The 26,240-nt window shown below is 42.5% G+C and overlaps 1 protein-coding gene across 2 annotated transcripts in view; it reads right to left on the bottom strand.

The window, feature by feature from the left end:
- SLC4A4 (solute carrier family 4 member 4) overlaps nucleotides 1–26,240 on the bottom strand; it is a 236,856-nt gene that overhangs the window by 203,468 nt on the left and 7,148 nt on the right. Inside the window, exons 1-2 of one of the 2 annotated variants that reach the window (XM_055700702.1) lie at nucleotides 17,378–17,483; nucleotides 15,395–15,538 (exon numbers count right to left, since the gene is read on the bottom strand). The exons of the other annotated variant lie outside the window; for it this stretch is intronic. The gene's annotated coding sequence lies outside the window, so the exon portion shown is untranslated. Of the gene's footprint in view, nucleotides 1–15,394; nucleotides 15,539–17,377; nucleotides 17,484–26,240 lie in introns of those variants that run through there. 2 annotated transcript variants of the gene reach the window in all.

The following is a 26,240-nucleotide window of genomic DNA, read 5'->3' as shown; positions in this document are numbered from 1 at the left end:
TGTGTGCTCTAATATATTCTCCTTCATGAAACAGAAACGCGGCTGTGTTTTCATACCTGGTCCATATGAAGTCGGTACTGCCAAATTATCTGATAACATACAGGTCTGATACACCTGAACACGTAACCACAGCCTGATAACTAGCCTGTCAGGTTATTCTGTTGGTTGTTTCATTCTTTGGAAAGCTGGAATGGCACCCTTACTTACATTAACTTGTACTTAGGAACAAAGCCAAAGCAATACTGCTACCAGTCCAAGAACATCTAATGAAGAATTGAATTGTGTTCAACTCAAACGTACAAGAAAAAAGAAAAAGAATGAAAAAACACAGAACACAGCAGAGTATTCAGCAGTTGTCTCCCCTTTAAGACATAACGCTTTATAACGATTTCGGTATAATGGAAGGAACATACTGTTGATGTCATTAAAACTTCATTTGGAATGGCTAATATTCCAAATTCAGTGTGCAGCCATCACAGAAACCAAGAGAATTTAAAATTCTTCAACTCCATGGAAATTAATACCAGGTAGGGGAGGGTGCTTTAAAACAAACAAAGCTATTTTTAACTGCGCATTAAAACATACATTTCTTGCTTCTACAGCTAGCACAGTTTTCAGACCAGTCACAGGCCATACTAAAGCACACTGTGGCATGGAATGCTTGAGATGTGCCTTTAAAGATAAATTGTAGAAGGAGATACAAAGGTTAAGTGAAAGCCAATTCCTTCTCTGGAGAGCCTGCTTTGCAGCACAGGACATACAAAACCTGCCCCTGCTGAGGCAGGGCACACATCAAGTGCCAGGAAATAGGTGTAAAGCTGCAGCAGAAATACACTCCAGAGGAGGCAACTGATCATGAAAAGATGTGTTGGAAAACCACGGCAGAACTTCTGACATAGCAGCTCACCTGCTCTACCTTAGGTAAAGCCAAGACACACTGCTAGCAGTTTCTCTTCCTACCCTACAAGGGGCAAGAAGAGAAGCAGTACTGGCACCCCCCTTCCAAGAAGAACAGGCAGGCTCCCAGAGCTCGTCTGCCTGTCTTCAGCAGAGGATGCCAGCAGCAGCAGCCCTCAGCCTCTCTCTTGGTTGCTCCCTTTAAGAATTGCTTCTTTCTGCTCTTTTCAACGTCAGCAGTCCATCAGACCCATCCTGCAGAGATGCCAAAAAACTGGAGATGGGAGCAGGTCATGCCCATCCAGAGGCCTGCCCAGTCCCCAATGCTAGCCCCCAGTCCACATCCCGTGCCCAGTTCTGCACTCCATTCTCCAAGGCCCCCTTTGGGAAGAAGCTGTTTGCACCATCCCATCTTGCCAAGCCTCTGGGCACCCTACCAGGGGGCTTCTGACCTCTCTCACTGGGATGACAGGCCGGATTCAGATCCCTGCTCAAGCCAGCTCCATCCCAGTCTACGAGCTTTCACCGCACATATCACCTTCAAAATCCCCACCAAAAACATGAGGAAGCAGAACAGTCCCTTGGAAAAGAGCCAGTTCAGTCCCAAAGATATTTGTTTAGAGATGTTTCAAAAAGAAAAAAAAAAAGGGCAAGAAAGAAAGAAAAAAAAAAAAAAGGCAAGAAAAAAAAAAGGCAAGAAAGAAAAAAAAAAGGCAAGAAAGAAAAAAAAAAGGCAAGAAAGAAAGAAAAAAAAAGGCAAGAAAGAAAGAAAAATAAAAAAGCAGGGAAAAAAGGAATGAAAAAATGGAATGAAAAAAGCAGAAACCCCCAACACCCCTATTTCATCTGTTGTAATTGTTGAGGTAGCATTGAGAATCTCTTTAAAAAGCACTATTATATCCATGTGTTATAAAATTACTAGTTGATATACACCCTATCTACAATTCTGAAGACCTGTACCACGCACTCACTGAACGTATTTTATTCATCTGATTTTTGGTCAGTATAAAGAGGATTCTCAAGAGCTCTGACGAGGACCTGTCACTGTTCCTGCTGGATCAGAGACAGGCAATTAAAATATACTTTGAAGGATGTAAAGTTAGGCTATTAGAGATGACTCAAAGGCCCCCACCAAGACCCACCACAGCAGTCAAGAAGATACCAAGAAGCAATCAGGAGGAGAGAAAGCAGGGAATATAAGGCCCCCAAATTAATACTGGTGAGGAAAGAAAGGGAAAATGGTGTCCAAAGAAATGGACTGAAGAACATCTACACTGCAAGTCATCGCTCTGCTTGCCAAAGAACGATGTTTCTCCCAGCCCTTCAGAAACAGCAAAATCCCCTATCAGCTATAGGACTTGCTCTATATAATGTTCCCATTAGGGTCAGGCATCCGCAGCTTGTATTTATAGAACGTGGTGTCCTCGCTGCACCGGCTCTTGTCTAATATTGCACGCATTGCTTCCCTCTGCTTCCATTCTCTCAGATTACGCGCCAGCAGTGCAACGTGATGCACCGAGGAAAATGACACTTTGCCCAACTAGCATGCTACCAGCACTGCCAATTAGCCCTCTCAAATCCTGCCCAGTGATGACAAGCTGCTTACCCAAGCGGTGTGTAGCAGGGGGTGGCAGAGGCGCCTAGCGGCTATGGCACTCATCCGGAACAGAAAGGATATGCAATTTATTCCCAAGGAAGGAATGCCACCATCCTGCTAAATAGCCTCAGCAATGGCATTTTATTGCATACAGCCCCAGTGTCCCTGTCTGGAGGAGACGGATAAAAATGCTAAACTCCTTTCATAAGGTGTCTTGAGAACGACAGAAGACAAGATTTCATTTATTTGTGTTCTCAATATTAAGGACGCGCAGAAACCTGCCCCCCTCAGTCGTTTTGCCAGTAGGACCAGGATTTCACCCAAAGGCCCTGCCTTAAGTTTCAGAAAACCCTGCTGACTTGCCCAGAAACCCAGGACAAGGTTGTTTAACTTCTCTATGCTTTAAGTTCCGTGTACAAGAAGCAAGAAGAACTTCCTTCTCAGAGAGCCTGAAAATTAACGAACACAAAGATGCCGAGGACATGAAGCAGAGGGAGGGTATGCCCAGCCAAGCATTTCAGCCATTCTGGAAGGAAAGCTGTGCACAGCTTTAAAGGTGCAGGTTTATTTCCTGGAAAAGCTGGCACAATTGATCAATTCACAAGCTCAAGTCTTTCAAAATGAACCCTTTAAGAATCTTCTTGTTAACAGGTTTTTTTCTCCTTGCTTTGTTTTTTGAATGCTTGAAGAGACTAAGGGACTGAGTAGTAAACAAAATTAAAGACTTTGGATATTATTTTTTTTCTTTAACTTTGAAAAGCTGAAAGCAAAACGCATTATATTTATCAGCATATTATTGTCACTGCAGATTTTAAACAAGTAGACAGGTAAAACAACTTGAAAACCCTAACATATCAAGTTACAAACAGCAAAACTCAGGTTTTGAAAACCCTTGAGCTTGCTTTTTCAAGGGAAAAGGAAAGAATTGCTGCAAAAAAACTCAGCCCTGCTGACACAGGGCTCTGGCCAGGCAGACAGCAAATGCGTTACTATCATTTATTGCTCTAAAGGACTGTCTCATCTGAATCCCTGCCTCGAAGAACTTATAGACTAAGTCTCAACAGGGAAGCAACAGGGAAGGAAACAAAGGACGTTCAGACTGGATATCAGGAGAAATTTATTCACTGAAAGGGTGGTCAAGTGTTGGAACAGGCTGCCCGGGGAGGTGGTGGAACCACCATCCCTGGGGGTGTTCAAAAATACGCGTAGATGCAGCGTTTGGGGACATGGTTTAGCGGTGGGTTTGGCAGTGCCGGGTTAATGGTTGGACTCGATGGCCTTAAAGGTCTTTTCCAACCTAAATGATTCTAAGGAGAGATAACACATCACATCCAAAAAGCTCAACTGTTCCAAAAAGACCAGATCCCCTCATTTCTCTTCCATCTGTCCACATCACCTAGTATCCAAGAAAATTCTTTTACCACCTGAAAGCACTAATTTCTGTCTCTCTTCTGGGATTTCTATTTATCTTTTGCTATTTGCTGTTCTGACACATTACAAACCATAGGCTACAACATGTTTAACAACAACAAATCATCCCGTTGCATACTTGTAAGCACTTACTTTGTGACAGAGAGAATCACAGCCAGAAAAGACACGGAAGGTTTACAGTTAATCACATTGAAATGCATGTTGTCTAAAACTGCCTCTTGAAGGACAACACCACTATCTCCCATTGCTAATATTACAAGAGGCACGCAATCACCCATTGTTTAAGCAGTTTTTACTGTTAGTAACTGTTAGTTTTCTAAGAGCAATTTCAGAGTCAGGACATAGCATGGCAGTTAGAAATGGTTCACACTCCTGTGTGACTTTGTAAGAAATCCCTGCTTTGTTAGCTACTTCATCAGGTTCCCACCTACCAGCAGAATACTCCCACATCTATGTATTTAAACACTTCTTTGTGCACAGCTTTTTAGGAAGGCATTATGGTTTGAGTACCATATCTACACACACTCTGCCGCAAAGATAAGTTGGCATTTTGTGATTTGGTTGGAAAGCAGCACTGAACTCACAGACCCTATGTGTCATTCACTTGAACCAAAGAGAAACCACCTCCATTCAGACTAAATAATCACAACACACCCAAAGCATATGTAAATGCCTATCAAGCGATACCCCTGGTTCAGCAGAACTTTGCTACCAATTATGAAAAAAAGCCACCAAACCTAAACCCAAGCTAACTAGTTTAGTGTTACTAAGCTAGCAGTGTTACTTAGTGTTACTAAGCTAGTAGTACCTTTCCACCAGTGTTATCCATCATCCCTCCACCACCACCAAACCACCCCAATCATTGCTTTAACCACACTTTGCTCTCTTCTCTCAGCTGATGGCACAGAAGTGGGATAAAAAGAAAGCCCAGATCCTACTAGTTTCCTGCAAGAAATTCCCTTTTTCCAGTTTTTACAGCCTTACTCAATGCGAGGAGCAAAAAGAGCCTATTTGACTACCAAGGGATCTGGTAAAAAGCACTTGTTAAGAGGGCCTAAGCATCAGAGACAGAGGGGCAGGAGCAGGAAGGAGAACGTAGCCATGAAAATAATCTGCAAGGGATGACTTCCCTGTTCAAGTCAGTGTAAAAGAATCGCACTGTCAAAGCTGCAAGCCTCCCTGCTTTGACCTATGGTGGCGATTGTGCCCATTCAGTCCTCCTTGCCAGGGAATGGATGGAAGCTTCCAAGTTGGTCAGACTGAGAAATCTCTTGCACTGATGGTCTCCCCTTTATTAAGCATGGCACATATATGACCATGCAGAAGAGCTGAATAGAAACGGTACCTCCTGGGCTGCAAATTATTAGCCAGTCTCCTGTCTTCTGTGTATCCCACCCATATCAAATCCCTGTGATGCTCTACACCCCAATACTACTTTTTTTTTCCCCCCATCTTTGTCTGCTCTTCCCTTCCAGCTACACATACAAATTTTCACTCTATCCTTCCTGGTATCATTTTTTTTTCTCATATCCTTAAAATTTCTTGCAGGAGTCACCGCAGGATTAAATTCAAAGTGATTATAATTATCTCTGTAGTATTTCTTCTCACATTTGAGCACAAGTAATCAACTAAAGACACCAAAACTCAAAACACAAGGGAATTTACCTGTGAGGCAGATACAAAAAAGGCTGCTGCTTCTCTGAGCAGACATCCAGTTGTCGCATTTGTGGAATTGTCATTAGCACACTGTAAAATGTTACGTGCCACAAATGTCACTGGCTGAAGTAGCCCAGCTTCACAAAACAGGCTTCATTTTTCTGAAGCCAAGGAACTTGACCACTGCTACTTTCAGTCCTGCTGTGCATTATTAAAAGGTCACCAGAAACCAGAGCTCTGAAATGGTCTCTGCAGTTCTTTCTAACAGGACCTTTCTCCTCCTCCTTGTATTGAAAAGCAGTGAAGTTTAACTCAATTTAGAAAGCATTATCTCCAAGTCTGAGTTGGCATGCAGTGAAATAAGTGGGGGTATTCATTTCTCCGGAAATCACTTGAAATTCTTTGCTAACTTAGATAAGCACCAGGTTGAAAAACCTGCCAAAGCTTTTTCTTACTAATCAACCAAGGAGTTTAGATTACTCCCTCTTGCTTCAGTTTGAGTGGCCAGGTATTTTCAGTGGTGATATAGTGGCTTGCTGGAAAATCCTCCCTCTTATGCAAACCTGCCAGACTCTGTTGACCCTAAGAACACAGCACAAAGCTGTTCCTGTTCGCTTTACTGAATCACTTTCCCCAGTGTGGGATGGAGTAAGGTGCACCTGGAAGAAGAATAAGGATAGGTAGTTAGGCAACGAGGGAGCGCTGCTGCAGGCATGAGTGGTTTATCTTCTGTTTGATCTCTCCTGCCAAGGGAAGGCAAGAATGGACGTAATAACTCTACACAGACACCTGAAAGAAACAAACAACTGTCAGAAGTCTGGGGTGATTTGGGAAGTGAAGACAACTCTATCATTACCTGGCTGCTTTGACACAGTGAAAAATTCACATTAAAAAAAGCAGTCATCATAAAGAGAGGGGTCATCTTTTTAAGATGAAGAAGTATCTAACTAAACAAGATGGAATTAAGCAAGAAAAATTACTCAAAATTTAAAGAAAAAGATATCTCCCATAATTTTTTTGGTGGGAATAAGAAGAAATCCTTCTAAGATACCATGGGATCAAAAAAATCTGCTGTGTGTGCAGATTCCTCCAAGAACTTTTGCCAGTGTTTTAACTAGGACATCTATTCCTTCCTGCCTACACAGTTTTAAAGCTGCCATCCTCTCTTTTCCTCCATCATCGAGGTTCTTGATCTACTTCCATTTTGCTCCTGAGCGCACAGCATTTCTGTGACTGTCCTCCAGCCTCAGATCACTACCTCTCTTCAGATATCTACCAGTGCCACAATTACTTCCATCCCTTACCTATATACTTTACTTGATCTCTTTGATGAGTTATGCAATGTTTATCCACCATTTGATCTTCTCTGATTGTATCATAGCAACTGACAACAGTTTATAGTGGATATTGTGCAAACACTCTCCAACGGAATACATCTATGAGTCCTGCTGGTTTCTTGGGTAATGTTACGCTCTTTGGAACAATAACACTAGTCAACAAGTTATCTTAATTTTATGCTAAAATTAGAGCCGTTGAACATTATTTATTTCAAGTCCACTGGTTTTATTGAATACCAGGAAGCAGCGGGAACGTGTCTCAAGCACTGCAACCCATAGAATTTCATCTATGACATTCATGCAATACCATTTGCTTGCAAATCTGAGCAACCTGAACAGAAAACACTATATGGCATCCACACAAAGTAAAATCTAAATATGCTCCCTACATTCCTTTGTCTGAATACATTTGTAAAAGGGAGACCTAAACCCTTTAGTTTTGGGTTCAGAAGAGCTTCTCCAAGTCATAAAGAAAACCATGTTCAAAGACCCCTGAAGTACTACAGCAAAACATAAACAATCTTTCCTGTCCCTAGAGAATTTGATAAAAACTACATCACCTATAACCAACTTTCGCACTAAGAGTGGTAGCTGTAGGCACATTACTTACCGTCTGTGTGTCAGCATCCCTGCCACAGATATAGGGATGATACAAGTGTCAAGCCCTCTCAAAACTGTCCAGAAATTATCATGAACACAGCACAGCTAATCTAGAATACCAGCGGAGCTGTACAAGCATAAAAAGCAGCAGTTAAAAAAATAAAAAAAAAAGGAACTTAAGTAGGGCAGGGGGTGATTCCTGCTTTTTACAGAGATTAAGCTCATCACCCTTCCTCATATCGATTTTCCACCTTGGTGCTATCAACCAGCTTACAAGAGAAGTAGGTTTTAGTCAAGTCTGAGGGAGGATGTCTCAAAACTTCAAGCAAAAACAGGAAGCGAGATTTATAATGCAGCAGCCCCGTTCTCCTTTGAATCGCTCTGAACATATTCTTTGTCATTAACCAACATTGTAAACGATGAGTCAGTCTACCCCTCAGGTAGCTGAATTTCTCTGAAGGTAGTTTTGATTACCAATAAAACACAGTCTCTTTTATTGCTGCCGAAGGTGCCTTCTTAGGAAATAGCACTGAACACAGCTCCCACCAACTTCAGGAAAAAATATTTCTCATGTCTCTTCCTACATACAATGGCATAACACTGGAGTCACAATCCCATCCAGAGGACTGCACTGCAGCTGTACAAATTCCTCTAGTTAAGTCCCAAACTGTTGCAGTTTTCATAGCTGCTGACCGAATTCTAGCCTATCCCCCAGCACAGGCTGCATTCTAGCAGCAAGCAGGACAATTCAGTCATTTCTTACCAAATCAGTCAGGCAGGTATAATGTTTAAGTTATGTTTAGCACCCACATTTATTTTGTGACCAAGCATTCCTGGGAAAGTTAAAACAACAACTTGTCTTTGGCTTTGTATCAAAAAGTGCCTAAAACTATAAAAACATCCAGGCTTTGCAGTTTTCTACCCTTTGCTGGTGAAGTCCCACCAGCTGCTAGGCAGCATATTCCCTCTCCCTTGGCAACTGAACCATGTTCTTCATAATCCTTGTGAAAAGCAGTCCCAGTATCTTTCCTGCAGGTTCTAGGAGAGATCCTGACCTTTGGCTTCATAATCCCATGTTCTTCTGTAAGGGCCCGCTTACGTCTGGCCTCCCTTTACTGACTTCTCCTCTGCCTGCACCTAAGTAGGCACAATCTAGAAAGAAAACCTGACTATTCTTTTCAGGGTTTAACGTTTTCCTACATGTCTCCACCTGGCCAGATCTGTACACTCCATCTAGCACCACAGAAACACTCTTATATGCAGCATCTGATGCAGACTCTCATCACTGAACACCAAATCTCTCCCTGTTCCTTTCCTTTCCCAAGTAACAAATCGATGGTGACTTAATAGAGCAGACAAAGGGAAAAACAGTTTTTCAGCCCTAGAAGACTGTAACTTCTCCTCCAACCTTGAGTGCTTTAAAGCTTCTGCCATCATTGTGCACACCAACTTTGAGTACTGCTTTGCAGGGCTTGAAATCAGATCAAAAACTCAGCCTCAGATGTGAGAAAGCAGGCCTCAGCATCCTATCATAATGCAAATAAGATATACCTGCAGTATTGGGGACACAAAAGACAAATAGAAGTTGCTCATTCATTCCTGTCGTGGCTTTTCAAAAGTCCACATGGCCTTTCTCAGTGAACAGGTAACACACACACAGAGAGCAGATACGGCAAGTAAGGTGACACAGCTGCCTGCATCCAGAGTTACATTACGTCTCTCAACAGCTGCAAGCAAACCAGCAATTCCACTGCAGACCTAACATTAAAAGTGATGGCAGAAGTGGTATCTGCACAGAAAGAACCGGCTGTAGTTACAGACCAGGGTCCAACTTATCCGGGTACCGTATGGATCACCTGCAGAGCACCAGTCACTGACCTACAGCATTTATCCCCTTGGTTTACAGTGTAATACAGCAGAAGGTGTAGCTGCAGGGACCAAAAATGTGTTAGCATTGTGTGATTATAATATATTTTATAGCATTCTAACAAACAATGGACAAATATTCTTCAATATCCTCAGCTAATTTTCAGCAATCCTTCCACTAAGGAGAAATTCACTTTATTAGAGTTTTATTGCACTTGACTGGTCTGTCCCACATTGTCTGAGCCCACTGAGGACAGATGTAACAAAACCTACTCTATTACATCTTTTTGGCTGCACAGCCAGTTGAGTCAAAAAAGGCAAAAAAAGAACCACCCCAACAATCTGAAATCAGATTTCTAAACTTAAGACTTTTTTCAATTTACACATTATTATTAGTTTTCTTTATTCCAACAGGAGAAGCAAAGCTTTTGTAATAATAGATTGTGGTAGTACATTCAGATTTCCTGCTGTTACTTAATTTTACTCCCTTGAACAGATCACTCATTTCTATATATATTCTCTATATTTCCAACCAATACGTGGTGCTCTCAATTCGTTTTCAAACTAGCTGCAATATTTTAAAACAGAAGGGCCCAAAAATAGAAGATCACCAGGCACAGACACATGCTTATCCACTTAGTTTTCTCAATGCATGCTTTCTTCAGTGTAAGGCTATCAAAGAGTTTCTCAGTTCCTTTTGTTTTATTCAGTATGAATTAGCACACAAGCAAAAGCCTTACTACTGACCATTTTAAAAAGTTTGATGAATTTCTGTGTCTACTGCATCATCGTGATATTTTATCATTTGCAATATCCTCCCAAAATTATATTTTACAAAACCAACATTTATGGCTTAATTCCTCATAAGGTAACAAAATGCCCTCAAAAGTAATACATCCAAAGATGCACTGGACCTCAGATTCGGTCACCTACCAAGAAAAATAACCTCTCTAAACTATACTGAGGGCAGGAAGGAACGTAACAAGAACTCTGAGGCTTAGCCCCAACTTATCCCACTCCCTCTGCACAGCAGTACAGTGGGGAAGGGGGCAGGAACATGCCACTAGTGTCAGGCTGAAACCATCCTTTTTGGCAGCAGTATGACCTTAGACCAGGAAAATCCCATTGCCCTTCCATTTTCCTTACCAAGATGTCATGCCATCAGCACACAAAAGGGGAAGGAAAGGTACTAAGCATTCATATACATAAATTCCATTTTACAGAACAAGCCATTGAGTTTCAGACCATGTAAATAAATACCTGACTGTTATAGAAGACCAAAGAGCAGAAACAGGTTCTCTGACACATTCTAGAAATAAACACGGCTGTTCCATTTCCATTATCAGACAGACCTGATCTGAGCCTCAGCAGGGTCCACTTTTCTAAGCAAGCAACATCACTTCTCAGGATGGCAGAGCTCTCATGACCTTTATTGTTATTACTGTAATCAGGGACGTCACAAAATGGTGTTCCTTGGAAGCTCGATTTGTCTTTGATTTTCTACTGGAGCAAGGATTCGGTTTTTCCTTTTAATTGTTTATTGTTGTAGGGATCAGCCCTTTTAAGGTGTTTCATGTTATGACTTTTTACACAGAAATAGATGCTGATTCACTGGAAGATGACAAAAGATGAAGAATCCAAAAACACTGCTGTTAGTACTACTAGCTAAGCCTGCACCGCTGCCACAGTCTACAGAGGTGGAATACTAAACCCTGGAAATATTTGCTTTTAATATGTTAGCAACCCCTCGCTTTCCACTTAGCAGTCATCCTGAACACATCCAGTCCTCCAAACCAATAAATGCACACAAACAAGGTAAGTTTTCTTCTCTACTGCAAACAGGTAAATACTTGAAGACACAAATGCAATTCCAGTGCTAAGGATATGTTGGCTGCATCGCCTCTCCCATTAGAAGACTTCACTCTGAACTCCCCAAACAACTCATATGAGACGTTTTCCAAACATGCAAGCAATTGCACATCTGCTCAAAAGGACTTTTAGACACCCATTTTTCTACACTGTGAGAATAAACACCAACTATGTTCCAAACCTTCAGCATGTTTAAGCGAGACCCACCAGAATGCATCACTTTTTGATAAACCATGCCCCGTTTGAAACCTCTGCTCAAGGGTCTACCATCTGGCTTGGCAAAGTCACCACAGGCAGAAGGAAAGGGTATGACTCTGGAAGGAAACATGACTAGGGGCTTGAAAACATGTCACCAGGGAGATGGAGGGATCGCTGTGCTCCAGACAGACCACCTGATGATGGGTGTGTTGCCTCCCAGTTACTCCCAGTGGGAGGAATCTGTCTAAATCAACTGGCAGGGGGGGCTGCCCCAGGTCCCCACCAGTGCCCTTCAGCACCACGGCCAGCACCGGGGGCCACCATCCGGGCCAGGCTCAAGCCAAGCAAGGGCCAGGCCACAGGTGGGCACGGGGGCCACTCGGCTGGCCTAGGAGCCGAGGGGCAGGCAGGGCTAAGGGTGTTCTGGTTTCACTCAGTTGCAGTGTTCCTGTGTGAAGCACATGCTAATAAATCTAATGGTACAGGTAACACCAAGGTCGGTTGCGTAGTCTTAAAACATCATTTCCATTTTCCATAAGTAACGGCGTTTCCCAAATTAGTTTTAAGCTGTTTTCCTAGATCTGCTTTAAGTTATTTTTGACTTAACAGTACTAAAGGATGTGTTAAAGGCTGAAATACGCCTTAAATATTTACGGGCTTTATATTTACTACAGATCCTAGGCCTCCTATACATATGTGCCAGCACCTCCATTTAATGATAAACATAATCAGCATTCAGACAGGAAGAGTTTATACATAACCCAAGTTATTAAATCAAAGTTATCACATTAAGTTATAGGTTTCTTTCTTTTTTTAATGGGGTGTTATAATATTATGCAAGGAAGACAGCTTTCATGTTGCTAAGTTGGGGAGTTTATCTACTAAAACAGAGTCACTAAATATCCCATGAGGAAGAGGTCATTCTTAAATGCAGTTGGCCACAAATTAAACACAGTCAACAAGGAAATTCTAACAGTTTGGTGAGAATGCTCTGCATCACACTTACATAAATACACTTAAGCTTGTTTTTAAATGCCAGTCTGATCCTCAAAAAGAGGCAGTTATGAGGTCTTCATCACATAAGTAAATTCAAAGTTAACTCTGGGCTGAGTTAAAAACAGAAAGCAAAATCAGCTATTAGGATTTAAAGTCACTTTCATCACTGTATTTCTATATTCTTTGTCTACATTTCAGGCTGTAATTTCATATTAGAAGATACCAGCTGCTGAAAGCAAACTTCAGCATAGTACTTCATCCTTCCTAAACCCATCCTGCTGCTCATTCCCTGGAGACCTTTCTCATGCTTTTCTTTGCTATTCTTGCGGTCAAAGCTCAGCAAGCAAGCAGGAATTTGGGCAGAAGAATTTTCCTGCACGCAGCTTACACTGCAGAAATACCCGCATTAACCTTCCCAACAACCCTCATATGCACTTAGGCATAGCAGAGTGATTCCCAGCTATGTTATTTCTATTCATGCTTTTTGCCCAAGTGTTTACTAATCTGGGAGAGCAAGGCCAACATGGGCAGAAGTAGAGGAAGGCCTGTAACGATCCCTGTCCTGCATGGCTGGCATCACACTCCTTTCCCTACTTGGGATTAGCATGTCATTTGTCCATGCATCAGCTTTTCCCACCCAGTGTCTCCGGGCAGCTGTCAGTGGCTCTTCCCACCCAGGAGGTGGATCACTCCACTGCTGGGATGACTATCTAATGATAGGCACTCGCAGCTGGCATGCTGTTGGAATCCCACAACAGAACTATAATAAGCACCGGGCATGACTAAACGTGAAGCGCCGTCTACTTTTGCAGTGGCATCGTGCCATAACCCATATGTGATCAAGAATTTTTGAAAAATGTGACCCACATCCTCTTTCACTTCCTTACCCCTCTACCAGCAGCATCTCCTAACCCACACAGCTCCCTCTAGCCAGCAACCCAAGTGGCTTTAGGAAGCCGTATTGTACAGCACGCATGCCCTTCCTGCCAGGACAGGGAGACAGAGACGCGTGGCCCAGAACCAGCACATCATGATGCACCCTGGCTAAGAAAGGAAAGGAGCAGGGCAAGGAAAGCAGGTTTACTTTCTCAGTGTCACCTTCCATACACTAACTAAACGTGAGACAACTTGAAATTCCGTCACTAGAAGCTAGAGTGAGCTCATTGCTATGTAGCTGATCCTGCCCTAAAGTGAAATCAGCATTTCTGCTTGGCTGAGCAGAATCTTTATTATCCCGCTGCCACTCTGAACACACCGTATTTCAAAATTTTTCCCACAGTAACTTTAAGGCACTCTCTCCCATAGACACGCTAACTTCATTTGCAAGGTCACAGAAGGCATAGTGACAAGAACACCTGTAGCCAAAATCTTTCATTTGAGACCGGAGAAAACAAAGTGAGTCGGTAAGTAACAAAACAATACTGCTTGTACCACTAAGCACTGCTCTTAAGCCATGTTTTGTCCAAGTGCCACCAAGCAGGCAAAATAGCTGGCAACACACTCTAAAAAGCAGAAAGAGAGTGACACCTTGCACCATCTAATCACTTTCAGCTATATTATCAGCCCTCTGGCTATCACTAGCTCCTAATAACTTTCCTAAATCTTTGCACAGACATGAACAAGGAAAACTTCGAGTAGTCAGTCAGGAATTTTTAACAAGGAATGCCAGGACTGTGAGCTGAAAAGGCAGAGTTAGCTCTTCCTTGAATGCCAGGGGGCATAACAGCCACAGGTGACATCCTCTACAGCTTTTGCGGAGAGAAAACAAAGTGCTGGAAGCTTAACTGCATCTGAAGCACTCCATCTCAGGCCATGAGCTAGTCCCAAATTCCGGCAGTAAACGCTTACACTCTGTCTTCTCAGCTTTCACAAACACTCTTTGGATTCAAGTAACTTGGAAATAGTTATCCAAACTGGTGGACCAGGAGGAAAAAAAAATTAAAAAAAGAAAGAAAAAAAAAAAAGAGGCAGCAAGTCAGTCTTTACACTAAGACATTCTGCAACTTGATTTTACAATCCAGAGGTCACAACAGTCAGTATTCAAAAACTTTGCAGAAAGTGGTAATGAAACACACACATGCACGTACATAGGCATACATACACAGATACATACTCTTTTTATGAGAACAGCAACAAAACAAAGGAAGAAATTGTTCCTTTCTGAAGTCACACAGAGTTTACTAAAACTGGATTTTGGAAGCAGTCCAGTGCTACTCTCTGCATCTGAAAGAACTCCATGCCTTAAACATACACAGTATGTCAGAAACACTACTTGAATTTTCCTTTTAACTCCTAACCAAGCAGGCAATTAGCAATGGTCCTATTTTAAATGCATGGTAAAAGGCAGATAAAATGACATAAAATGGCCTGTTTAAGACAGAGGAAGCCCAAAGCTCAAGTCAAACAATGCACTTGATTTATTTAATTTTTTTTACATCGATAGGTTTTGAAGAAGTGTCTTCCCCTTCTTTATTTCTAACAAGAAAAAAAAAAAAGACAGACCCTTTAAGCTATCCCAGATCACGCACCTGGAAGCAATGGTACTCAAAAGCACTAATCATATTTAAAAAAAAAAAACAACTCTTGACCAACATCTTTGTCACAACACTAGAGCAAACTACATTTTGAAATCTTTCCGCTAAAAAGCACTTTCCTTCAGGACACTGCCTCAAACCATCACCTAGAGCTAAATGGAATCACATGGTCCTACTTTGAATCCTCACTCTGTGCAATCAAGCCCTGAGCCTAACAGCATTTGCCTCAGCAGATCTGAGGCTCAAACTCTGCAATTCCACTCCTCCAGGCCAAAAGGAGGAATGAAGTCAGACCATGCACGTCTTCACAGAGCCGAGTATCGCATTTCCCTGAAAAGCTTCTGGTTTGATCTCAGTAACTTCAGAAGCTGTACACACACATAGTTTTTTCTTCAGGACTTACTACTCCCTACCTCTGAAAAGCTTGTGTGTAGACTCCCTCCTACGGTGCACGGGTACACGCACTCGCTCATGCTCGCTGGGATAAACACAACTTCTGACTTCTCCTTCCTTTTTAACTATTCATTGCTCCTTTGATTTTCAGGTGAGCAGCTTATCTGAAATAAAAATTTACATCTCAGTGGAAGCTCAAAGACATCAGTTTAAACTAAACCCTTACACTACTACCTGTGAGGCTTGGGGGTTTTATCCAGATTGGTGGTGGTGGTAACTTGTTTGCTCACCGTCCTATAGCCTTCATGAATACAGCTCCCAAATGCTCACAAGTAGCCAAGGTACTTTAGCTTTCCCTTCTTGACCAAGAGACATGACTTTCTCATAAAATGATACAAAGATGTTATACATGAGCACCATGCTTGCCATTCTCAAATGCCAGATACTTAACTTTTAAAACTAGTTTTCTAGTGGATTTCCCTAGGAACAGGTCATGTCTCTTAAGTAACCAGTTTTTATGCCGGTCAACCACAAGACAACAGCACCATCCAGCGGCCCCTGCCTCAGCCAACGCCTTCCAGGGCTATGAATTAATTCCGAGTACCATTCCAAGGGGCATCCACCTTGTGAGGCTTTCTCAGAAATACCGAAGTACTTCAACTCCCTCAGTTTCAATTGGGCAGGTTATTTCCCTGAGAAAGTGGGGCTTCATTTCCACAGGGGATAAACCCCACCAACGCAAATAACCACAAATGATGGTAATTTTCAGACATTTTAGGAGTCTCTTGTTTTCAGTCAGCATTTAAATCACTTTCCACAAATATCCCTTCCATATTCTCCTGTGGCCGGGACCTTCAAACCATTACTTAATACAGGTCATTCTACCAAAAAGTTCCTATATCTAAGAGCTGGCACACTTCCTCAGCAGTCTCCAAGCAAGAGTTTTGGAAAGAGAACCACACAGGAGTCCCTGACCACGGTGTTTTATATTCTTCGATGAAAATACCAAGAATAATCAGATAATGGAGTCAAACGTTTGTGAGCCACCTGCAATCAGTAGTAGGGCTGTGTATCAGTATGACTCGTTATTAAATAACATGTAAACAAAAAGTTTTGGCAAAAAATCCCCTATCATTTATGTTATGCATTAATAGTCATTTACATCAGAAAACCAAACCATGCAACATCAGGTATCTCCTCACATTGCGTGATTCCATAGCTGCAAGCTTTACAGAATCCAGCGCTGACCAAGAACCTAAGTCCGTGTTAAAATGTACATTCCTAACTAGAAACAAACTTAAGAAAACAGCAAACCAGACAGCTTCTGACAGTTCTGAGGTGTCAGCCGCTCCCTTCATCATTGCAGGCCACTGGTCTGAAACCTGTTGGTGACTAAGGGACCTCCACACTTAAGAGGTTAAGAGCTAAAGGGCTCCTCAAACAAGGAATTTCCAATCTGCTGGTCCTGGAGCACTTCAGATCACCAAAGATCTTAACCACTCTCACCTCAAGACAGAGAGCAACACAGTAATTTTCAGATGACACTCCTCAGGTTTGCGGTATAAACTGTCCCTTTTTTACTGTGGGACAGTACAATCCTTTGAGATCAATCTGGTTTGGGCATTCACTAGATTGCTTGGGAGCTGGGACCAAAAATTCTAAGGAGTCTGTATCCAAGCTCTGGTCATTCGTCAGCTGGGGATCACACCTAGCATTCCAGCACACCTTAGCTGTTACCTGAAACCATAGTACAAAGGGACTTTTTTAAACAGCAGCATTCCCATGAGTTCCCATCTCGCTACACGTTCTCAGGAGACCACCTATGGCTAACTATTTCTGGGACTTTTTGTTCCAAAGCTTAGACTTCATCAGTGGGACATCTCCTTTCTCTGAGGCAAGTTTCATTTGAGGTCACCCAGTCCTCTCCCTGCTGAACCCTACACACTGTTTTTGCAAAACAGCAATTCCAGCTTGCTTATGCTGCTCTACTTTCTAAAATTTACCTGGGACAAAGGGTTATCTCTCTGATCTTTTCATGGGTGATGTAACAACACGTTGAAGGAAGATCACTGTTAGACTAAATTCCTCCCAGGTGTCTTATAATTATAAAGCAACAGTCACAGGGCTGTAGCAATAAAAGAAGAGAGGTTAGCTTTAGTTAGCTGAGCCAAAAGACAATTTAAAAAAAAAGAAAAAAGCCAAATGGCAGTTGTATAAAAAGCAGGAATAAACACTGTACACCCTTGTTACAGAAAGAACTGGCATGATCTCATCTCAAAAGGGATTTAGGTGCTTAATTGCCTCTGCAACCAATTCAAACATTCAAAATTCCTGAGTCTGAAGTGCAGATTTAATAATAAAATGTTCTTTTACCTACCAGAAAGACTGTTTTAAAAGTCAACTGTAATTAAATGCTGACAGGTCTCTGAGCTAAAACCTTTTGTAACAGTAGCACGGACACAGTGTCCCACTGTTAACATCACATTTTACACTCTGCAGGGACCAGTTTCCCTTTTCTTCTGCGGCATTACTCAGGCATGGAACAACCCAAGAATCTAATCCCGCTTTCCTTTAGGTTCACAGGACCACAGAGGTTCCTCCTACAGGATATTTTCCCACCAGTCTCTAAGCCATGGCACACTTACTCAGTCTGCAGCCAAATCCCAAACACACTGCAGGATGTCCCTTTACCTTGACACTAGAGAACCAGTTTATGGTTTACCTCTCTTCCCGTCACATAACCATGAGCTGGAAGTGCCCAACCGAAATATTAAGTCATGTGTACAGCTGAAGCATACATTGGTTACGGATCGGACAGAAAGAAACGACGGCAGCTGTTGCTGGGGGCTTCCTCCATTACCTTTGATGCATTTCTGCTCTTTCTTTGTACTTCTGGAATAAGTCACCTTCCAGCTTTACAGCAGCAGATGCTGGAGGACTGCAAGAGTCTCAGATACTGCCAGCCATACCAGGAGCTGTACAGATGCCTATGACAAATAAAAGAGAGTATTTATATTGTGCTCAGAGGCCTCTTAAAGGGCCCATGGCCAAACTGCAGGGGGGGGGGAAAAAAAAAAAAAAAAAAAAAAAAAAAGGACTCGGTTGCCAGCTGAGCCAGCTTAAAACTCCTCTCTATTAGTTGTGCAGGCCCTGGGGCTCTGCTAGAGGTGGATTCCCATCAGGACACCAAACCAGCTTATTATCACAGAGCAAAAAGTTCTTTTTCTCTCTGTGGCCAAGACAAGCAACTGTGGGACTTGATGAAGGCAATTAGATCATTATCGTGTCAGAACCACTGGGCTTCTGCTGCTACCTATCCTTGCTTATACAGCAAATACCACACACACCCCCATTTCTCAACGGGTAGGAAAGGGAGGAAGGACTCTCAAGGGGATGGATGAAATCAAGTGGTCGTGCCACTAGAACTTCAAGAGCGACCAAGGCTATTTGGCTATCATTAAAGCATCAGATTAGCCAGTCCATTCCTCAAGCACACTCATCCGAGAAAAGAGGAAGTAAAAGAAAAAAAGACAAGCCCTAAGGCCGCAGTAACCAACTGGAATAAAAACCCACCACAAAGCACATGCATGTGCCCAAAACTGTTCAGCCTGTGGCCGAGTCTGGGAAACCCAGAAGCTGAGCACCAAGGACAATTCTCAGAAGGATCAGTACAGCAGTATGGGAACGATTTTCAGGAGTTAGCCTCCTTCCACTCAGAGCACATTCTGACAGCCCTTCCCTACATAGCCCAGCCCACCAAGGCTACAGAGAACAAGCCAATCCTGTCACCCATCTCCAGCATCCTCAACAAACAATTTGGCTGCAAGGCCCAGTTTGCTGAAGCTCTCAAATGTTTGCTTAAGGAGTGACCACCAACCAAAACCAAGAGTTATCTTCTGGCTTAAGAGTTACTGCCAGGCTTCCCAATCTCATTGCCTTACTCAAGCTCCCTCTCCTAAAGCCGAGCTTCCCTACTCCTGCCTGCTACGCACAACACCCGGGGCAGGCTGCCTGGCAAGCTCCAGGCGTGAAGCCTTACAGCATACAGAGAGGGGGGGAAAGGGGGGGACGTGAGCATTTAACCATTATCAGAGTGCCCTCTTTGAACCACAAAGATAGCACACATCACCGTAGCTCACCAGAGCATAAGAATGGACAGTATATGGCAGTACTAGCATGGAAACTTGCAGCAAACAGTCTGGCATTCAAAAAAACCACAAGATTTATGTCTTAGGTTAGGACTGACCAAACAGGAATATGCCGATCCAGCCTCCTTAGCTTGCAGCAATGCAGCTCCAGAGCTTAATCATATATCCACATAGCAAGCGAACAAAGGCATCCATAGCCCAAACAGGAGTGCAAGGCAGTTGCAAAGGGCCCAGGGCACAACTGCCACCCTCCACAGCTGGCGCAGTTCACATTCACACAATACACTAGGTGCTTCTGAGGCTTTCAGCTCAGGGGGCCTGGGTAAACAGCTTAGCTTGCTTTCCATTTTTCCTTTTCACCTAGGGATACCTTAAACTCAGTTTGATAAACCCCAAAGCTCTAAATAACCTCAGAATGACTTTCTGCTTCAGTCCTCTCCTGTGGCAATGGCCTGGGTATACAGCCATGCTTTCACTACTACGCTGGGTACCCCAATTACCTCCATTCCACATCTGTAAGGCAAAACTGCCTCTACGTAACAGCTTTTTTTCCTCACTAGAGTGCCGGTACAACAGAGGGTATACCAGACTCTCAGGCTAACTGCATGTGTCGATGACATTGTAGAAAAGTCCAGATAGGTTGCTGCCTGAGCAGGGGAGGGGTGGCACCAGGAGTAGACATGTACAATGGCACCCGCTGGTTCCCAGTCATCTGAGATGGGCACGAGTTGTCCAGGCTTTTACAGAGAAAACATTCAGAGAATCTTTCTGCATAAGAAAACCAAAACCCATAGCCCATGTACTAAGAGATTACAGGAAAGGCAACCATGAGACAGCAAAAACTGAAACCATAATTAGCTGTTATGATTACTGAGTAGTAACTATGTTATGTGTGGTCACAGCGCAATACTCAGCGTTTGGAATCACTGACTGACTACAAGCCCTGTCTAGATGCTGCAGGCACATTTTTTCAGAAGCACTGCAATACCTAGAAGTTTCTTCCAAAGCCCATGCAGAATGTGGCAAAAATCTGTCAGGGGCTCAACAGGCACTGTCAGGCAGGAAGCATTTCTGAAAGCCCAGGCAACTTCACCTTATGTGCTCACACAGAAGCTATGCTCCTTTGCAAATCTAAGCATCACTGAGACAACAGTTTACACAGAGAGGTGTCAAGAAAGTGAGGTGATACCCCCTGATAATGCAGGGGCACAGGATTAAGCCCCAATCACACAGAGTCCTCAAGAAAGACTAAAGAATGATCCTGAACTGTGCTAGGGTAGGTGGAGTCAGAGACAGAAATGAAATTAAGCATGTTAACACAGGCTGCATTTTTCTTCTTAAGACAGATAAGGAGAGTGCTAGAGGGCTCTCAGCAGGGAAAAAAATACAACTGGCTTCGAAAAGTTGTGAAATTTTTGCCTATTTCCAACCAGCTGCCTCAGTGATGGGAAAGGATGAGCAATTGTTCCTGGACTGGGAGGGGGGGGAAAAAAATCAGCTTTCCCAAATCATTATGGAAAATAAACCCAACAAGAAGTCATACAAAAGCATGAGCTGCCCAACAAACCTCAAATGACATGGTCAACTTGATGAGAACCTAGTAGAAGGAAATCCCTTTTGCTCCTTTCTAGCTGGTACCCAAGCATCTAGTAGAACTAATAGGGAGTTACACGAGTCCCAATTACATCATTTTATCTGTGCCAAGTAGAAGGAAAAAAAAGTCTTTTGTGAGGGAGGGCTCAGTAAGTCTCTTGGCAGAGTCCCCACTTGAAACCATAAAATATTTAGATATAACCCCTTTGATCCCAGAAGGCTAAACTCCACAAAGATCTCAAGCAAAGCCAACAAGTCATGGAAATCAAAGCAAATGCTGAAGGATTGAGGAGGATGGAGCTGCAGAAAAAGATTACAAAGGCCACAGGCTGCCTTTGTAACAAAAAAGGAAAATTCAACTTCTTGACAGATCCAATATTGACCAATTGACTGTGCCAATAATAAATTCTGTGCTACAAGCATGTGAGAAACTAGTTCACTCACGCCAATGTACAATCAGGCCAAAATACTACTAGTTACTGTTTCGATGGAGCCTGTTCTATCAAAAGAAATCCACAGTTCAGCAAAGCTACTCTTAAGTTCTTAAATTAAACCTTTTAGTGACTCTACTGCCTCTGAACTTGCTCTTTCGGTCACTCAAAAGACATTTATCTAACTCACACAGCATTCAGCTTTAAACAAACAAATAGATGAACACCGATAAACAATTTAATTAGAATACTGCTACAAATCACTGGAGATGGGGTTTCTGCAACAATATGCCAGGGGCAACAAGCAGAGTGCTGTGGTAAGCAATTTGTAAGAGTAGTTAGGACACAACAAGAAATCAGAAATGGGCTGGGGTGGAGGTTTTCACTAGCCTCTAGAGAGACTACCCACTCGACATGAATTCTAAGCAAATCCATTAATTACAAGGAAGTCGTAACACCTTCTTCCTTTTTCTTAGGTAACATCTAAACATACAGAGTTCCCTACTGACAGGAGAAAAGCAAAGAGCTCTAGGGTAAAATGGAACTCCAAATATTATACATATACATATTTCAGAAACAAAGGCAATTCTCCATATTATTTATATTTGCAGTGTATTTTATATTGCAGTATCTCTATAACACTGTTTTCATATTCCTAAAATCAGTTTTTTCAAAGCTGTAAGAATCAGCCCAATTCTGTCCCTTATGATGTCACTGCTTGACAAGTGACATGAAGTGGGGGACATAACTGTCTCACAAAACAGAAGTTCAGACACATGCTCTCTTCAAGAAGCTGTGTTAAACATCTCATTTATCCATCTCCCATCACTGACTTTTTAAAAAACTGAATACACTTATTCTTAAACCCAGGAGAATTAAAATATCAAGTAGAAAAAAGAGAAAAAACACACAACTCTTATCCAAAGCACAATACAAATACTTCAAATTGTACGAGTGTCAGAGCAAACCACCACTCTAACCTCTTTCATTAAACATTTACACAGACAGCTCATCTGCGTATCTCATTCTCAAGCAAACAAATCGAAGTTTGGAGTCAGATGTGTTTAGCTGGATTAGAAATCACTTTCCCTTTCACCCTTCCAAATTAAAGACATGAAACAGAGATAAGAAAGGCTCAAAAGCACCGTCAAGTTTGGGACCAAAAATTACTTTTCTTAGTCCTTTCTGAGCATGTTCTCCTGACTAGGAGATGCTATTAGAAAAATCAAACATACACACACTAACTTGATGGGTTTCTCCTTGATGATACGCTACATGCCAGGAAAAAAACAAAACAAAACAAACCTCATGCTCTTACAACATGTGCTTAACTAAGACCTAGTTCAAATAAATAGCTTTGCCCAGACCTTTACACTGAGGCCAGGTCTATGCTGTGGGCTAACCATCAATAGCTTTACCTTGCTTTATGGCAGCAAAGGGCTTGTCAGGTGAGTGTAGCCCTTCCTGGTGAAAACACAATCTTGCTATAAGAGCTTACTCCCGTCTTCCTAGGCAAAACCTGCACCGACAGATCTTTTCAAAAGAAACAACTGTGCCAGCAGAAGACGCAAGACAAAAATGCCTGCCAGATTTGTAATGGCCTCCTTCATTCTTTAACCTATGCTTATTTGGCAAAGGAAAAAATATCAGTAGTTCCCCTTCAAAGCACCTCTTATTCACTAAGTCTACCAAGGGTGTAAACACCTGACCCTACTAGACCACTGGAGCACCTAGCCCCTTTAAAACTGATTCTTCCTACTCGCATAATGCTCTAGTACCGCCATTGTCCTATCATCTCCAGTGTCCAGAGGCGGAGCTGATATGGTAGAGTGTGATCAACTACATCGCCACAGTAGGATTACAGCAAGTCTCCTTAGCCCCATCAGCCATCATCTATAAGGAGCAAAACACCAAGTACTTCCCTTTGTACGTGGCCCAGGGCACACAAACCTTCTACACAGGCACAGAGGGAGAAGCAAAGACATTAAAATTTCTCAAGGGACTTACCCTTGCCTTTTCTTTCTGCCACTGTTGCTCCCTCAATTGTCTAGCACGCAGGAGCCAGAACAAAGGCTTTGCCATGTCACTGGCAAGGCAGGAACTCAGCACCCACCTGCTCTCTGAATGCTGAAGTTTTGGCAATGGCTCAAGGTAACAGAGGTTAGCTGCACAGATCATTCCAGCTGTAGCAGTACCAGCATTACCTTAAACTGCATTCCATCTCTGTTTCCTTCTATCAGGTACGGGATGTAAACTTGATATAGTGATAGCTCTTCAAGCGTGTCCAAGTGGCACTTTCCACTTATCTGTATTGTTGTCAACTACACAAAAGCAGATCAATTTTTATCCTTCTCTTCTTTAACAACAACAACAAACCTCATGGCCAAACAGACCTTTTATTTCAAACCTGGAAGTAAAATTTCACCAATCAATTTCCTTCTAACATCTATAAATCTACTTGGTCTAGTCTCTGCTTGACTCATTCACTCAGCGTGTTACGTGACACATTCTGTTTTATTCAGGTCATTGCCCATTCCCACCCCTCGCTCAGTCATTTCAATAAGGAACACAGTAAAGTCCAAAGCAATAGTTCAAGTTCAAAACAGATTTTGTTCTCATCTGTGATGTCCAAGGTCACACAGGAAATGGACAAGCCACTCCACACTGTCTCAGCTTAGTACTCTTTAAAAAGGGGGGGATACTACTACTTTATTTGTAAAGCACTGTCACATTAGCAGATGGCAGTCTTAGGAACTCCTTAATTTAGGTTTCAAAATAACTTGATGCAGGTTTCAAAACCATTTTTTGAGCTCAGCTTTGTTACTGTAATAAAATCACACACTCTTTACAAATATATGGAACACCTCCTAACTAGTATAAGGCATGTTTCACTAGTAATCTATATAGGCAGCATGTAGACGATACACTTGGCTTACTTGGACTGTACCATTTCACTGTTCCTTAGAACACCTTCAGGGCATTAAAGTAAGACATTCCTAAAGTATTTACTTTCCCCATTTCTGGTTTAAGGGTCACGTAGTTTTCCACATGCACAGTAAAAATACTTACCAATTCCACCACTTTTGACACAACTAATTCCCCCTCTCCCAGAAAACGCCCAACTAGTAGTAATGGTCTACAACACCAACTCTGAGCTGCAGGCTGCAGACTCCTGAGGCTGCGGGTCAAAGGATTTGCAGAAGCTAACAGAGAAATGGGGCCTTCTCTCAGGAAGCTTACATTGGTTCCATAAAAGTATATCCCACCTCTAAAAGCAGTCTAAACCAGAACTAAGAGCCGCTAGTCCACAAGTTCCAAATCTGCCAGCCATCACGGACCTCTCAAAAAAACCAAGAGCCTTCATTTTGGCCACCAAGGGACAAAAAATACCATCCTGTGGGTGCGATTCTCCTCTCTCATCACTCGCACAAAGCAGAAGCAAGTTGATGAAATGTTACTGTGGCAAAAAGAATGTCTGCATCATACACTGCTGCTGAAGCAGAAACAGCGCATGCTTTCCTGCTGACAGCACAGCCCCACTCGCCCCAACTGGTGTGCGCAAGTCACCCGAGTCTGATTTCCCAAGACTCTTGCTGGATTGTGCATGCTACAGAGATCTTAATGGACTCCATTTAGCAATAGCCTACTTCAAAGCTAGCCTGCAAATACCTCAATCTCACCCTGGATTACAGCATAGCTATTTCCTGTAAAGACAGAAAGCTTCTCCATCTCTGATTTCTGTTTCTTGGTTTGATTTTTGTGAAACTATTTTGAAATGAAGCTTCAATAATGAACACGAGCCAAAAATTTAGTCCAGGGCATCTCGTTCTCTCTCATATCCTGCCAGACAAAAAATACTGTAAAGGCCGTATCATTAAGAAGAGAATCAGCTCTACCATATGAGTATCTCCCTTTCCAACATCTGTCTGCACCTCCAGCTTGTGGGATCGAACAGGAACACTTTTAGCAGGATTGCCCCTGGACCATTCGTCAGTCTTTCTGAAATCAGTAAACAACTTGTCTCTGTATGAAAGCCTACAGATTCTTAAAAAGAAATCAATACATAAAATACCTGGCCTAGCACAACTAAGACTGTACCCTAGAGAGTACATTAGATTTGCTGAATACCATGGAGACAGTCTAGATTTACAATGCGTCACGACAAAATCAGATTAATCACAAAGTATTCTAAACCTAGCATGTTACTTACTGTTAGCATATTTAACTTCAGCCTGAGCTGGACTCATTTTCCAATTTAACCTTAGGGTGCGATATTGGCTATCACTAAAGGCTTTATTTGCCTCTTCCTTGCACCCAGCTTTTTCTCACTCCATTCTTCTTGTTGAACGGTTACCAGCCTTTCATATCACCCACCTTGCCTCCGCTGCACCAAAACTCTTAAACTAACCAGTTATTCTTCAACCCATACATTCTCCATCTTACCCTTTTTCAGGAGGGGACAGGTATTATCATCAAGCACATATCAGCAGCAAACATCTCCTGGTCACTAGTTTACTTAAGATTGACAGCACCTCATCGCTGTTATCTGGACCCCCTGCTACCAGGGCTGATTACACCACCTTTTGAAGCAATTCCTCATCTTCCAAGGTTCTTAAATTTGTAGTCTGTTTCCATTGCTACAGACAAAAGTTTGCAGAAATCGTATCAGTAGAACTCTTTAAGTGCAGTCCCCT

This window comes from Falco cherrug, chromosome 1 (assembly GCF_023634085.1).
Source record: "Falco cherrug isolate bFalChe1 chromosome 1, bFalChe1.pri, whole genome shotgun sequence".
Lineage (NCBI taxonomy): Eukaryota > Metazoa > Chordata > Aves > Falconiformes > Falconidae > Falco > Falco cherrug.
The sequence above is the reverse complement of the archived record's forward strand: the minus strand, read 5'-3'. Positions and strand labels throughout refer to the sequence as shown.